General features: G+C 37.5%; 1 long non-coding RNA gene across 2 annotated transcripts; it reads left to right on the forward strand.

The window, feature by feature from the left end:
• Positions 1-1,683: 1,683 nt before the first annotated feature.
• LOC127264788 (uncharacterized) lies at positions 1,684-8,809 on the forward strand. Of its 2 annotated transcripts, none has more exons than XR_007841846.1 (3): positions 1,684-6,731; positions 7,481-7,596; positions 8,701-8,809. It is a non-coding gene; the product is annotated as an uncharacterized LOC127264788 (long non-coding RNA). The 2 variants fall into 2 exon arrangements; XR_007841845.1 differs by lacking the exon at positions 8,701-8,809 and adding an exon at positions 7,690-7,965.
• Positions 8,810-13,496: the final 4,687 nt, after the last annotated feature.

Below are 13,496 nucleotides of genomic sequence, written 5' to 3' on the forward strand. Positions count from 1 at the left end.
ATTTTGGATGGATTGTTCAACTTTTTTTAAAAAAAATTCGGAACCGTATTCAACTTATTTAATAAACGAAAAAAATAGGAACAAAATCAAGAAAGCAATAAATTAAGGAATTAAGAAACTCATCCCAATCTTTTTATATTTATATCCATATTATTATATATGTATTATTTTAAAAAAAAAATCATATTATTTTTATTAATTTTATTATTAATCAATAATAAATTAATATTTAATTTATTATTTTAAAAGAATATATTTAAATTTCTAATTATAGAATATAAAATTTTACGAATGATAAAATATTAATAAATAAAAATAAAATAACATATTTAAAATAAATTACAAAAAACAATATATACATTTATAATTTATATTATATACATATATTATGTGTTTCAATTAAAATGGAAATTTGAAAAAAAAAATCTTTCAAATCTTTTTGTTTCCTTTTTTTATATAAAAAAATGCTGACATGTGTATTCCTCCTATAAGTGCTTTAATCATTATGAATATATTACTAGATGAAAATTAATCAACGTTATAAATTTACTATTTAGCCCAGTAAAGACTCATTTTAGTCTAATATCTATACTAGAAATTAAATATGATAAAAAAATTTGAATTAATTTCTTTTTGAAAAGATTACGTGAATCTATGTAATGAAATTCTTTGCTAATATAATATTACATCAAATACACATGGAATTATAGCAATCAGATTTTGAATATCATATTACCTCAATAACATAATACCATGGAATTTATAATAACAATCTTGGCACTATAAATAACTAAAAACACAATAAAACAACCTCAAATGAAAAGTTTAAGAAAATAAAACACAAAAAGTAAGAATGCGTTCAAAGGTTTCTCATTCTAATCTCTTCCGCAAGCTAACCCTAACCCTAGTCCTTTGTTTCTACGGCCTATCAGCTACTGCCAAAGTAATTCACATAAACAGTGCTCTTCCAGCGAAATCACCTCAAATCAAAGTTACTATCCGAGGAGATGGGAAATTCGCTTCGCCGGTTACATTGAATCCAGGCCAAGAAACTATTATTAATGTAGTTCATGCAAATGAGAAGCGCGAGGTTAGAGCGATGGCTGACTATGGCCTCAAATTTGCGGAGTTTGCAGCGTACAATCCATCCCGAGATAAGGGTAAGGAGAACGTGTACTGGAGAGCGACGAATGAGGGCTTTGAGCTGAGCTATGACAAGAAAGATTGGAAGATGACAACTCCTTGGGAGACAGAGTGAAGTTGTGTTTTAATTTCTTTACATTTGCTTCCCATAAATTAAACGTACATGCTTAGTAGCGAGATTAATGTTCGACATCAAAGAGCGAGATTAATGTTTGACATCAAAGAATAGTGTGGTTTGTGGCACTGCTCTTTTGTTGCCGTTCTATAATCGCAACAAAAGATCTGTAGCAAAAGCTAATTTTAGTTAATAAAATTGGCGTAACAAAAAGTTTTATAATTCGTCAACTTGTATTTTTATTTGGTTCGCTTATTTGTTCGTAATGAATATAATTATGATTAAAAATGATTTTAAATGCATTTGTTATACGTACAATCTCTAAAACACGAATAAATATAATATTTATAAGTAAACATATAAAAAAATATATAAATGTTTTTTTTTTTTAAAAGAAAAATTTAAAATTAAATCCCAAAAACTTTATTTTAAATTAATTCCTAAATCTAATACCCAAATTTAACCCCTCTCAATCCGCCACCTTTCTTTCTCCTCTGCTGCCCGTCGTGCCGCCGCCGCCGCCCTGCCGTCCGCCTCGACCTCCGGCCTCAGCCACCGCGACGTCACCAACCCTCCACCAACTCCGCCAACACAGTTAGCCCGAGCGCCGCCGTTCACCGCTCCTCCACCGCGCTTCAACCCATCGACGAACAATCGAGCCACCGCAACCGCCCAACTCCACTCCATCGCGCGCCTCCACCGCGACGCTTTCTGAACCGAGTCCAACCACCTCCGCCGAGCTCTACCGCCGCACCTCCACGCCACCGCCCAGACCCGCGCTCACCCAGATCCAGCCGCGCCAACCGCCGCCGCTGGTCTTCATCCTCCGATATGGTGATATCCCTTCATCTTTCTTCTTCTAATATTTTAAATTTTGGGATAATTATTGATCGCAATTGATATTCTTGCTTGCCAACTAATATTGAATTTATTGAACCCTAGTGACTAGAAATTTGCCATGAATTTTGTTTCAATATTTTTTTGGATGATAGTAATGTTGAAGTGTTATGCGTGTGATTTACTAATTCCATTTTTGGATATTCTTTCTTAGAATAGTTATATTGGGGTTATGAATTTCGTTGAATTTGTGCGCCCCAATTGTAACACCCTAGCCGGTTCAAACCGAAGCGTCACCGCCACGCCACACCCTAAGACTCGTTCATCAACCAACTAGCCCTAAGTTGTGGCGCTAAGGCTAAAATAACCCTTACAAAACAACTACTTAGAGATTTAAAATAAAGCGCACCGGTTTATCATTTAAATAAATAAGGTTCGAGTCAAAAGCATAAGTTGAAAATAGTTCAAAAGGCATTAGTTCTTAAACCTTAATAATGGATTTCAAAAATATTTTAGAAGATAATAATTCCCCCGATGGATCATATGACGTGGATGCATCATTTAGGTATAACAAAGATATGATCACCTACAAAAAGGTTGTAAGAAGAGGATCAATGAGTAAACGCAATTAATCAAAGATAAATTAATACGGTATAATGCCACAAAATCATTTGAAGAAGATAATTTGAATAAGATAGACACATATCACATAAGGATAACTAACACACGAGTCTTTTAGCGTCTCCCTTATATCTGATTTTTATTCTCAAATAATAGCGATGAGCACATCACTAAGAAAACTCCTAGGCCTTAATCAGGGCCGGCTCGAGCCGATTTTTCAACCTTATTACTTCGTATGACACGTCATATACTTTCACATAACAAACATGGGGTCACAACCCTAGGATATTAATGTACATAAGGGTTCGAAATCCAAAGTACACGTAAATCAATGTATTATTAGTTTGCGAGTGGCACCATACGATCCACAATCCTCTCGTCTCCAATATAAGATACCAAGAGGGAATTGTACGCAATCCATCCCTCCATCACGGATGACGGTCTAAAGACCTTTTCATCGTGAATGACAAGCACCTCGTAATCACCCAAAAAGGAACCCACCATCTCGATCCTTCGACCTAGCCCATTCGGGATCTAGTTCAAGGTTAGCTAGTTATCCTAAAATACCGGTATACCCTCACGTGTTTGCAAGGCACAGAGGTGGAAGGCTATGCCTTATCATCTAAACAATCGACGAGTTGATCGGACTCGACGGATAGTTTCAATACCAATTTGACCAAATACTCAACATGCTCATAGGCAAATTTTAAAAAGAGTGTTTTAAACTCAAAATATTCCAATTGTCAACATTTAACCATGCAAAAGTAGAATATTAGACCCAACAAGTTCGTTATAATCTCACTTTATTTCACCAAATAAACATTCGAATAATATGTCAATTACAATAGGCATGGTCTAACTCCAAAAATCATAATATTTAAATATAATCATAATTTTTTTCCAAAAACCATAACTAGGTTAAGGCAAAACTAAGGTTTCAAACTCATCCCATAAATTCAATGATTTCCAATTTAAAATTCAATAATAATCTTCACATAATCCTATGACATTATAATCAACTTTCATTAATCCCACTTACCTTAAGAGAAGCGTCCAACAGGAAGAGTTTTGGAGAATAAGAATTCCAAGGAAGAATTCCATACGATCCACAATCCTCTCGTCTCCAATATAAGATACCAAGAGGGAATTGTACGCAATCCATCCCTCTATCATGGATGACGGTCTAAAGACCTTTTCATCTTGAATGACAAGCACCTCGGAATCACCCAAAAAAGAACCCACCATCTCGATCCTTCGACCTAGCCCATTCGGGATCTAGTTCAAGGTTAACTAGTTATCCTAAAATACCGGTATACCCTCACGTGTTTGCAAGGCACAGAGGTGGAAGGCTATGCCTTATCATCTAAACAATCGACGAATTGATCGGACTCGACGGGTAGTTTCAATTACCAATTTGACCAAATACTCAACATGCTCTTAGGCAAATTTCAAAAAGAGTGTTTTAAACTCAAAATATTCCAATTGTCAACATTTAACTATGCAAAAGTAGAATATTAGACCCAACAAGTTCGTTATAATCTCACTTTATTTCGCCAAATAAACATTCGAATAATATGTCAATCACAATAGGCATGGTCTAACTCCAAAAATCATAATATTTAAATATAATCGTAATTTTTTTCCAAAAACCATAACTAGTTTAAGGCAAAACTAAGGTTTCAAACTCATCCCATAAATTCAATGATTTCTAATTTAAAATTCAATAATAATCTTCACATAATCCTATGACATTATAATCAACGTTCATTAATCCCACTTACCTTAAGAGAAGCGTCCAACAGGAAGAGTTTTGGAGAAGAAGAATTCCAAGGAAGAAGAGGGGGGGCTGGTGGCTTGCGTGTCTGCTGCTCTATTCCTTCTTTTTATTTTATTTTATTTTATTTTATTTTATGCTTTATTAAACATAAAAGACTTGGACTCATCATCTATACTCTAACCTGGATACGCTATATCTTAACAAACTAGGCATACCCTATATTTCTTATTAAATCCACACTTGGATATGATATATTTTAAGGATAAAGATACCTAAACCAAGAGATATGGATAAACCAAATCTAGTTTATTATTTATTTTACCCTAAATTTAATTTTACTCATAATTTAAAGCCAATTCCTTAATTTTTTACATCAAAAGTCCAAAATAAATTAGGCCCAAAATAATATTGTCCAACTCCGACGTCGAACTCCGACGAACTTCCGACGAGTATTTTTACAGGGTATTACACCAACTGTTTTATGTGATGGTTGCATTGTATTGCTTAGCAATTTTATGTGATCTCTATGCTAATTTATCTCTATTGGTTGTGATATAAGAGTGATTTGAATATCTTGACTTTTGGGCATGCTTGAATTGAAAAATGAACTTTTTTTGTTGAACCTTATTATGAGTGGTGTCTTTGTTGCAGTTGATTCTTTCGTGCATTAATTGAGTGTTGTTTACTTCATTGCCTTAAATATACTATGTGAACGTATTTTTTTGTGTGTGTCAACCCTTCGGTGTGGCAATACTTTCATGTGTTGGCTAGTTGGTTGTGTTGGCTAGTCTGTTTTATTATTTTCATGCACACATGATGTGTATTTCTCTTGACGATACTTGCCATGTCGAACAACTCTGTATCTATTTTGACCAACTAATGTAAATTCAAATTATGGGACTTGATTGGAAGTGTAATGAGTTTTGTCATATTTTTCAATAAGATGTAACAGTATATAAATGTTTCAAACTTAAAATAGGTAGTGTAGGAAAAATGCATTGTCCCATTAATTTTATGAAACACAAATAAATAAGATATCATTGTCGGTTAGTCATCATCCGGAAAAGCCAAGGAAAATGTCCATCTTGTTATGTTAGATTTTGGGTAACTTAGATTTATAATAATATTTTAAAATATGATCACGCCTTTAAATATATTTAGTTGTTTATTAGTATTACTAAATATTTTGAATTTAATTTTTTTAAATACAAATATATTAGATGTGATATTCTAAAAGTAAGTTAAATGATGAATGTGTCAACAACATTGTCTTATGTGTGTGAACTTATAGATGCCTTCCATATTAACTTAATATAGATGTTAGCGTACTTATCTGTAAAAAATGTTATTCAATCTTGAATGGCGATTATAAAATATTGAAATCTTTTTTTCTTGTTATCTCAATGTAATCAAAAGTATCTAATGGTAATGGTAGAAGGATCAGATATTATTGATAGACTCAATGCATGTTGAATTTTTTTGGTGTTCCAAGTTGCCAGGCTTTCTTACTTAATCGGTCCTATTAAATGCATTAAATGAGTAGCATGTAGAAAATTCGCTGTGAAGAAACATTGGATCTAAAAGAACTTAAACATATGTGCCACTCGATCAAAACTGATGAATCTTTCTTTGTTCATCACATACTTTCACTATAAACATATTGTATACTGTTTATGTTTATGTGTCAATATAAAGAAGGTATTTGTTTGCTTTCTTCTCTTTTCTATTATATTGTTTGTTTCAGAGTTGTGGATTTTATGTGTTGCTAAAAATACATCAATTGGTTGCATTGTAGTAGAGAGGAAAGCTCTTCTCAAGTTCAAGTCAAGCCTTGATGATCCTGCAAATATTACACAGCCTTCGTGGAGGGGCATCGATTGCTGCACATGGGAAGGTATTACTTGTGATGAGAATACAAGTATGTTATCCAACTTAATCTCATATACAATGTATGATATGTTGTTGAGTAATATCTTAAGTAGTGAAAAAGCCTAGATCCTTCTCTATTTGAATTAAAGTATCAGAATTCTTCGGACTTGAGTGGAATGACTTTTGATCCTGAGTTTTTAGGATCAATGAAGCAACTGCATTATCTTAATCTCTCTTCTACCGCCTTTGGAGGAACTGTCAGCATCTTGGCAATCTCTCAACCTACACACCCTTGATCTCAGCCATAATAATTTTACATCCAATGATAACTCATGGCTTTGCAATATGTCATCATTGGAGAGTCTTGATGTGAGTGGGATCGACCTTGGTACAAATAGAAATTTCATCAATGTACTCAACATGCTTCCCTTTTTATCAATGTTGTGTTTGTCTCGCTGTTCACTTACAACATTTATTTGCCCAATTCCTGCATAAATTCAATATTCATTTCACATGCCAAATACTTGTGTATGATTGTTATGTTTGTATTTGATTATGTTGTTGTAAGGGCTATTATTTGGGTTTAAGGTAATTGTATGGTTTATTGTTGTTTTAAGGCCTGTTTGGTGGTTATTTTTTTGCTATAGGGGCTGTTATGTTATTTGTGTTGTAGGAGGATTTCATTCATATGGTTTATTTATAGTTGTAAGGACTGATATGGATTATGGTGTTATGGTTTATAAATGTTGGTTTATTATTGTTTTCCGGCCTCATATGGATTTATGCTTTTATGGTCTATTCATTATTTGGTGGTCATCCTCGCTATTTTAGTTTATTGGTGTTGTATGGGCTGTCTGGTGGTTTATTGTTGTTTTATGGTTTTGATTATGTTAAGAGTGGTCACTCCCATGTTTATGTTTTGGTTTTAAACATTGCTATATGCTTATTTAGGATATAGTCCTACAACAAGTTGATGAATATTTTTTGTTGTTATATATGTCAGGATATGTCATTGACTTTCGTATGTCGTTACAAGTTTGCAACTCACATATATTGATAAATTTGTTTACGAAAGTCATTTTCGTCGTAACTAGCACAGATTTTTCGTATTTATATAGGTAATACCCTAGTCATTGTTAAAGTGTTTGTCACGGTCCCAAGTACCCCACTTATACTCCCAACGAATGCTGGAGCGAAGATCCTCGGTTAGGTACTCGACGAAGAAAACAAGAATGTACGTTTTTTTTTTTATTAGTTGTGTTCTTTTGAGAATCAAATGATTCAATTGCAATAATAAATTCTTGTTTATCTTGGAAATTCATTGCAGTTGGTCCGTTGCCTCTTATTGCCTTATTTTTTATTCTAAGTGTTGTGGTATGGTACTGGGTTGATCTACTTACGTACTATTTTTTTAATTTGGGGATCATATATTAGGTGAATGTTAGATTGATGTGGGACATGATGGCCATAGTTGATATGCTTTAAAGTACTATTGATGGTTAATTTTTTTCTTTTGGAATGTCTATGAATATTTTTGGATTGACATTATTTTGTCGGGTTCATTAAGGATTTCAGATTAATTATAATAAAGTTATGCATTTAATTATTTGTCAAGCAATTTTCATTTGTGGCGACGGAAATTTTATTTTTACGCAAACACGCTTTTTGTATCATATTTTTTGTTACAAAAATCTTTAGTAACAAACAGTGTTTCATAATGATATGACGAAGAAAACAATAAAAACAAGAAAGTAACGAAAAAAAACAGAGGAAAACATAAGTAAATGAATAAATAAATGAAAATAAAATTGTATAAAATTTGGATGATGAATGTGTTATTTTTTTATTTCAAGACGTCTATATGGTACCTATATATGCATTCCCCAAATCTTACAATTAAACTTATTATTGTCATATCCTAAAATTCTTCATTATCCTACTAAACGCCAGGCAGTAGAACTGTTTTATTTGGCCCTCTATAAGCTTATGTTTGTGTCATCGTCGATGTCAATTGCCAGACCGCAGGTCTGGACTGCTTGGCCTTTTACTGAGTCTGTCATAAAAAGTGTCGATTTGGAAAAATATAAATATAAATTTATCACTAATTGACTAATTGAATACCGATAATCATGCCTGATTCGGAAATACTCTGAGAGTGAGAGGAAACCAAGGATTGATGCCTTTGATGAAGATAATTTTTTTCGAGGCTAGTTGGATAGTATTGCCTCTGATCGTGACCTCAACTGCATACTCCATTTCCATGGTCATTTTATGGTAAATACAGTTGGATTTTTGCCCATCAAGCTCATTGTCATCGCAATCAGCCCCAATATTGCAGGGTGACATCATGATGAAAAAAGACAACCCTTTTATATAGATAACAGAGGATAGCCTTGCCGAGGATGCTGTCCCGCTTCCATATATTTTGGAAAGCCTTTGTTTCTCACTGTCGCGCTTGGCGCAAGGTTTTGGTTAATGACGATGTGTTAGATCATCTAATCCCTGCTTTGAATAAGATCGAGAAGAATCACAACAAACTAATCCCTGCTGGAACGCGAACTACGAATCTTATCGGTAATGTGCACAAAGCCGACTCCTAAATTAGCTCAGCCGCCTTTGCTCGGAGATGAAGCTGAAATCCACATCCTTGGGGAGACCCAATCTTCTTACCCGAGGCCTGTTGAGCTGAAAGACGACGAGGAATCACCGAACCGCCCCCGTAGGACCACTCTAATTTTCAAGGTGCAGGATTCACTTGACGAAATTAATTTTTAGAGTTATGCGAGTCCAGGACTATTAAGGATTTCGAGACTGTTTTCCTGGGACTAGAAGGAAATATCCAGATTAGCTCGAAGCATTGTCAAACACCGGCTACCATTACCAACAAAGCCCAATTACCAGCCACGCAAGCAGCTCCTGAAGAGGTTCAGTTGTTTGCCTCGAGGCCTGCTGAGCTCACAGACGATGAAGTACTGCAGCGCAAGATAATTCCGTTGTTGGAGGCATAAGATCTTGTCAACGAAGTGAATTTGGAAAGTGAGATGAATTCCAAAACTACATGGGATTGGGATGGGTCAGCACATTGCTGAAGGAGGAGAAAGAGCAGCGCCTTGTTTGTCGGGAAAACAGCCCTACCGTCCTCTGGAATGTCTTAATCCAGAAATCTTCTTCAAAGTTAAAGAAGAAATACAGAGGTTGTTGAAGAAGAAGAATGGGTAGCTGCTCACATATGTGCCTACAAAAAAAGTTGGTCATGTTCATGTGTCACAAGGAGATCGATGGCGAAATACGGTGGAAAGCAACGGTGGCGTGTCGGGCGGCGTACGGCAGCGTCAGAAATGGTTTCGGGAGAAGTTCCGAGAGCAAATACAACAAGTATCATGTGTAAGTGCGAAAATCGATCAATTTTGATTACAAAAGTCTCGATCAGTGATAAATTTGCATTTTTCCATATCGATTCTTTTCTGAGGGATAATTTGTTATTCCAAATATTATTTGGGACTTGTTATGGCAGACCCATTAGAAAGCCTATCAGTCCAGACGCGCGGCCCGGCAATTGGCATCGACCCGTGACCCAAGCAAAAGCTCATAGAGGCCCAAACGAAGAAAGAAATAAATGTCTTATTACTTGGAGTGTGTTAGAATAACGAGGTATTTTAGGATATGATAATAATAAATTTAATTGTTGGGTTGGGGGATGCATACGTAGGTTCCATTCGGACGTCTTGGACAAAAACAAAACGAAACAATCGTCAGTCATCCTCTTGTGACACGTTATACCTACAAATGCAATATGTATACAATACATATCTTCTACGCTCTTAAGTGGTCAATGCTTATACCTATATATAGGTGTGTTTGCTTAATGAAAAAAGAGCAGTGCATTTTTCTTTCTCTCCCTCACCTTCCTCTTACAAGCATTTATTATATTTATTACTATCTTATCAAGAATATACATACATACATTAACATCAAACATACACATGCATATATATATACTAGAACACGCTCTTGCGCGGTATACCGCGCGACTATTCTATAATGTAATGTAGTGAAACATTATTTATTTGAAATATAAACTGTAAAACAAAAATGTAATCGAATTATTTGCGCTCAGGTCGGTGGGTCAGGTCGTTTGGTTTGGTCGGTTGGTTAGCGGTCGGATAGGCAGGTCGGAAGGTCCTCAGTCGGTTGGTCTGGTCGGTTGGTCCTCGGCCGGATGATCAGGTCGGTTGGTTAGCGAATGGATGGGCAGGTCGGAAGGTCCTCGGTCGGTTGGTCTGGTCGGTTGGTCCTCGGTCGGATGGTTAGCGGTCGGACAGACAGGTCTGATGGTCACCAGATCGGACAGACAGGTCTGATGGTCTGCGGTCGGATAAAGTAGGTCGGCTGGTCTGCGGTCGGATAGGCAAGTCATCTGGTCCGCAGGTGGATAGACAGGTTGCTTGGTGGGTGCGGCCAAGGAGTCTTTTGGTCTAGCGATTGGTCTCTGGATTGGTCGGTTGGGCTATTTGAGTTCTGGAACTGGTGGAGGCGTTTGGTGAGGCGGTTGATGTAACCGACCAGACGACGTTTCAAAATGTTTCGTCTTGGGCGGTTGACGGCGGTTGCTGGCGACGGTTCCAAAACGTCTTTTCAAGCCAGTACAAAGGTAGGGTAAGAGCTAAATTGTCATTTTCGAAATGAGGGGCATGATAGACTTTTCAAGTGACAAATCCATACAATCTCGTGTATAACAACATACAAGTTTTAATACCCAAATCAACTAATACATAAGGTCTTGTTACGTACAAAAATAATAATAATAATAATAATAATAATAATGGTAGCAGTGTCTTGAAGGAAGGTAGGACCCGAAGTCGGGTAGAAAAGTAGAAAAATTTGCGCTCAGGTCGGTTGGTCAGGTCGGGAGGTCCTCAAGATGGAAAGTCATCAGGAAGGAAAGTCCTCAAGTCGGTTAGTCAGGTCGGTTGGTTAGCGGGTCGGAAAGTTTGTAGGTCTGATGGTCAGTAGGTCGGACAGACAGGTCTGATGGTCAGCAGGTCGGACAGACAAGTCGGAAGGTCTGCGGTCGGGTAGTCAGGTCGGTTGGTTAGCGGGTCGGATGGTCCATAGGTCGGAAAGTCTGCAGGTCTGATGGTCAGCAGGTCGGACAGACAGGTCGGATGGTCAGCAGGTCGGACAGACAGGTTTGATGGTCAGCAGGTCGGACAGACAGGTGCGATGGTCAGCAGGTCGGACAAACAAGTCTGATGGTCTGCGGTCGGATAAAGTAGGTCGGCTGGTCTAGCAATTGGTCTCTTGAATGGTCGGTCGGGCCAGTTGAGTTCTGGAACTGGTGGAAACGTTTGGCGAGACGGTGCAAGACACGTGTCAATAAAGGAGGAATTAGTGGGCAGTTGATGTAACCGACCAGACGACGTTTCAAAGCGTTTCGTCTTGGGTGGTTGACGGCGGTTGCTGGCGACGGTTCCAAAACGTCAATTCAAGTAATATTTAAGGATTTAGATTTTTTATTTTCAAGCATCTTCAATCAACTTCAACAAAGCAAAGTCAGATTTGGGGATCACCACTTTAAATTTTCAGCATTTTAATTTTCCAATCAATTTCCTTTTATGTACCGTACAGTGTTTAGAGATTCCTAATCTCAGACGCTAAAAAATCAAATTTAAGGTATTACGTACAAAAATAATAATAATAATAAAAATAATGGTAGCAGGGTCTTGAACGAAGGTAGGACCCGAAGTCGGGCAGAAAAGTAGAAAAATTTGCACTCAGGTCGGTTGGTCAGGTTGGAAAGTCCTCAGGTCGGGAGGTCCTCAAGACGGAAAGTGGTCAGGTCGGGAAGTCCTCAGGTCGGGACGTCCTCAGGTCGGGAGTTCCTCAAGACGGAAAGTGGTCAGGTCGGGAAGTCCTTAGGTCGGGAGGTCCTCAAGACAGAAAGTGGTCAGGTCGGGAAGTCCTCAGGTCGGGAGGTCCTCAAGACAGAAAGTGGTCAGGACGGGAAGTCCTCAGGTCGGGAGGTCGTCAAGACGAAAAGTGGTCAGGTCGGGAAGTCCTCAGGTCGGGATTTCCTCAAGACGGAAAGTGGTCAGGTCGGGAAGTCCTCAGGTCGGGAGGTCCTCAAGACAGAAAGTGGTCAGGACGGGAAGTCCTCAGGTCGGGAGGTCCTCAAGACGGAAAGTGGTCAGGTCGGGAAGTCCTCAGGTCGGGAGGTCGTCAAGACGAAAAGTGGTCAGGTCGGGAAGTCCTTAGGTCGGGAAGTCCTCAGGTCGGGAGGTCGTCAAGACATAAAGTGGTCAGGTCGGGAAGTCCTTAGGTCGGGAAGTCTGCAGGTCTAATGGTCAGCAGGTCGGACAGACGGATGGTCAGCAGGTCGGACAGACAGGTCTGATGGTCAGCAGGTCGGACAGACAGGTCTGATGGTCAGCAGGTCGGATAAAGTAGGTCGGCTGGTCTAGCAATTGGTCTCTGGAATGGTCGGTCGGGCAAGTTGAGTTTGGGAACTGGTGGAAGCGTTTAGCGAGACGGTGCAAGACACGTGTCAATAAAGGAGGAATTAGAGATTCCTAATCTCAGGCGCTAATTAATCAAATTTAAGGATATTTTCCATATCTTTGAATTTTACTTTTTGTCTGTTGAAAAAATACATCAACACTTTATTTTCATATTTTATTTTTTATTGTTGAAAAATTGCATCAACAACAATAAAAAATAAAATAGAGGAGAATATAGATGAAATGTTTGAGATAAGAAGGGTGACCCTGCATCTCTTTATGAGTTTTGAAATGTCAAAAATAGCAAGGATATTTTAACTTTGATAATTGTTACGCACAAAAAATAATAATAATAATAATAATAATAATAATAATAATAATAATAATAATAATAATAATAATAAGGATAGCAGGATCTTAAAGGAAGATAGACACGAAGTCGGGTGGAAAAGGAAAAAAAAATTGCGTTCAGGTCGGTTGGTCCTCGGTCGGATGGTCAGGTGCGTTGGTTAGCAGTCAGATAGGCAGGTCGGAAGATCCTCGGTCGGTTGGTCTGGTCGGTTGGTCCTCGGTCTGATGATCAGGTCGGTTGGTTAGCGGTCGGATTGGCAGGTCGGAAGGTCCTCGGTCAGTTGGT

The sequence above is a fragment of the Andrographis paniculata genome, unplaced genomic scaffold (assembly GCF_009805555.1).
Source record: "Andrographis paniculata isolate CXL003 unplaced genomic scaffold, ASM980555v1 Contig71END, whole genome shotgun sequence".
Taxonomy (NCBI): Eukaryota; Viridiplantae; Streptophyta; class Magnoliopsida; order Lamiales; family Acanthaceae; genus Andrographis; species Andrographis paniculata.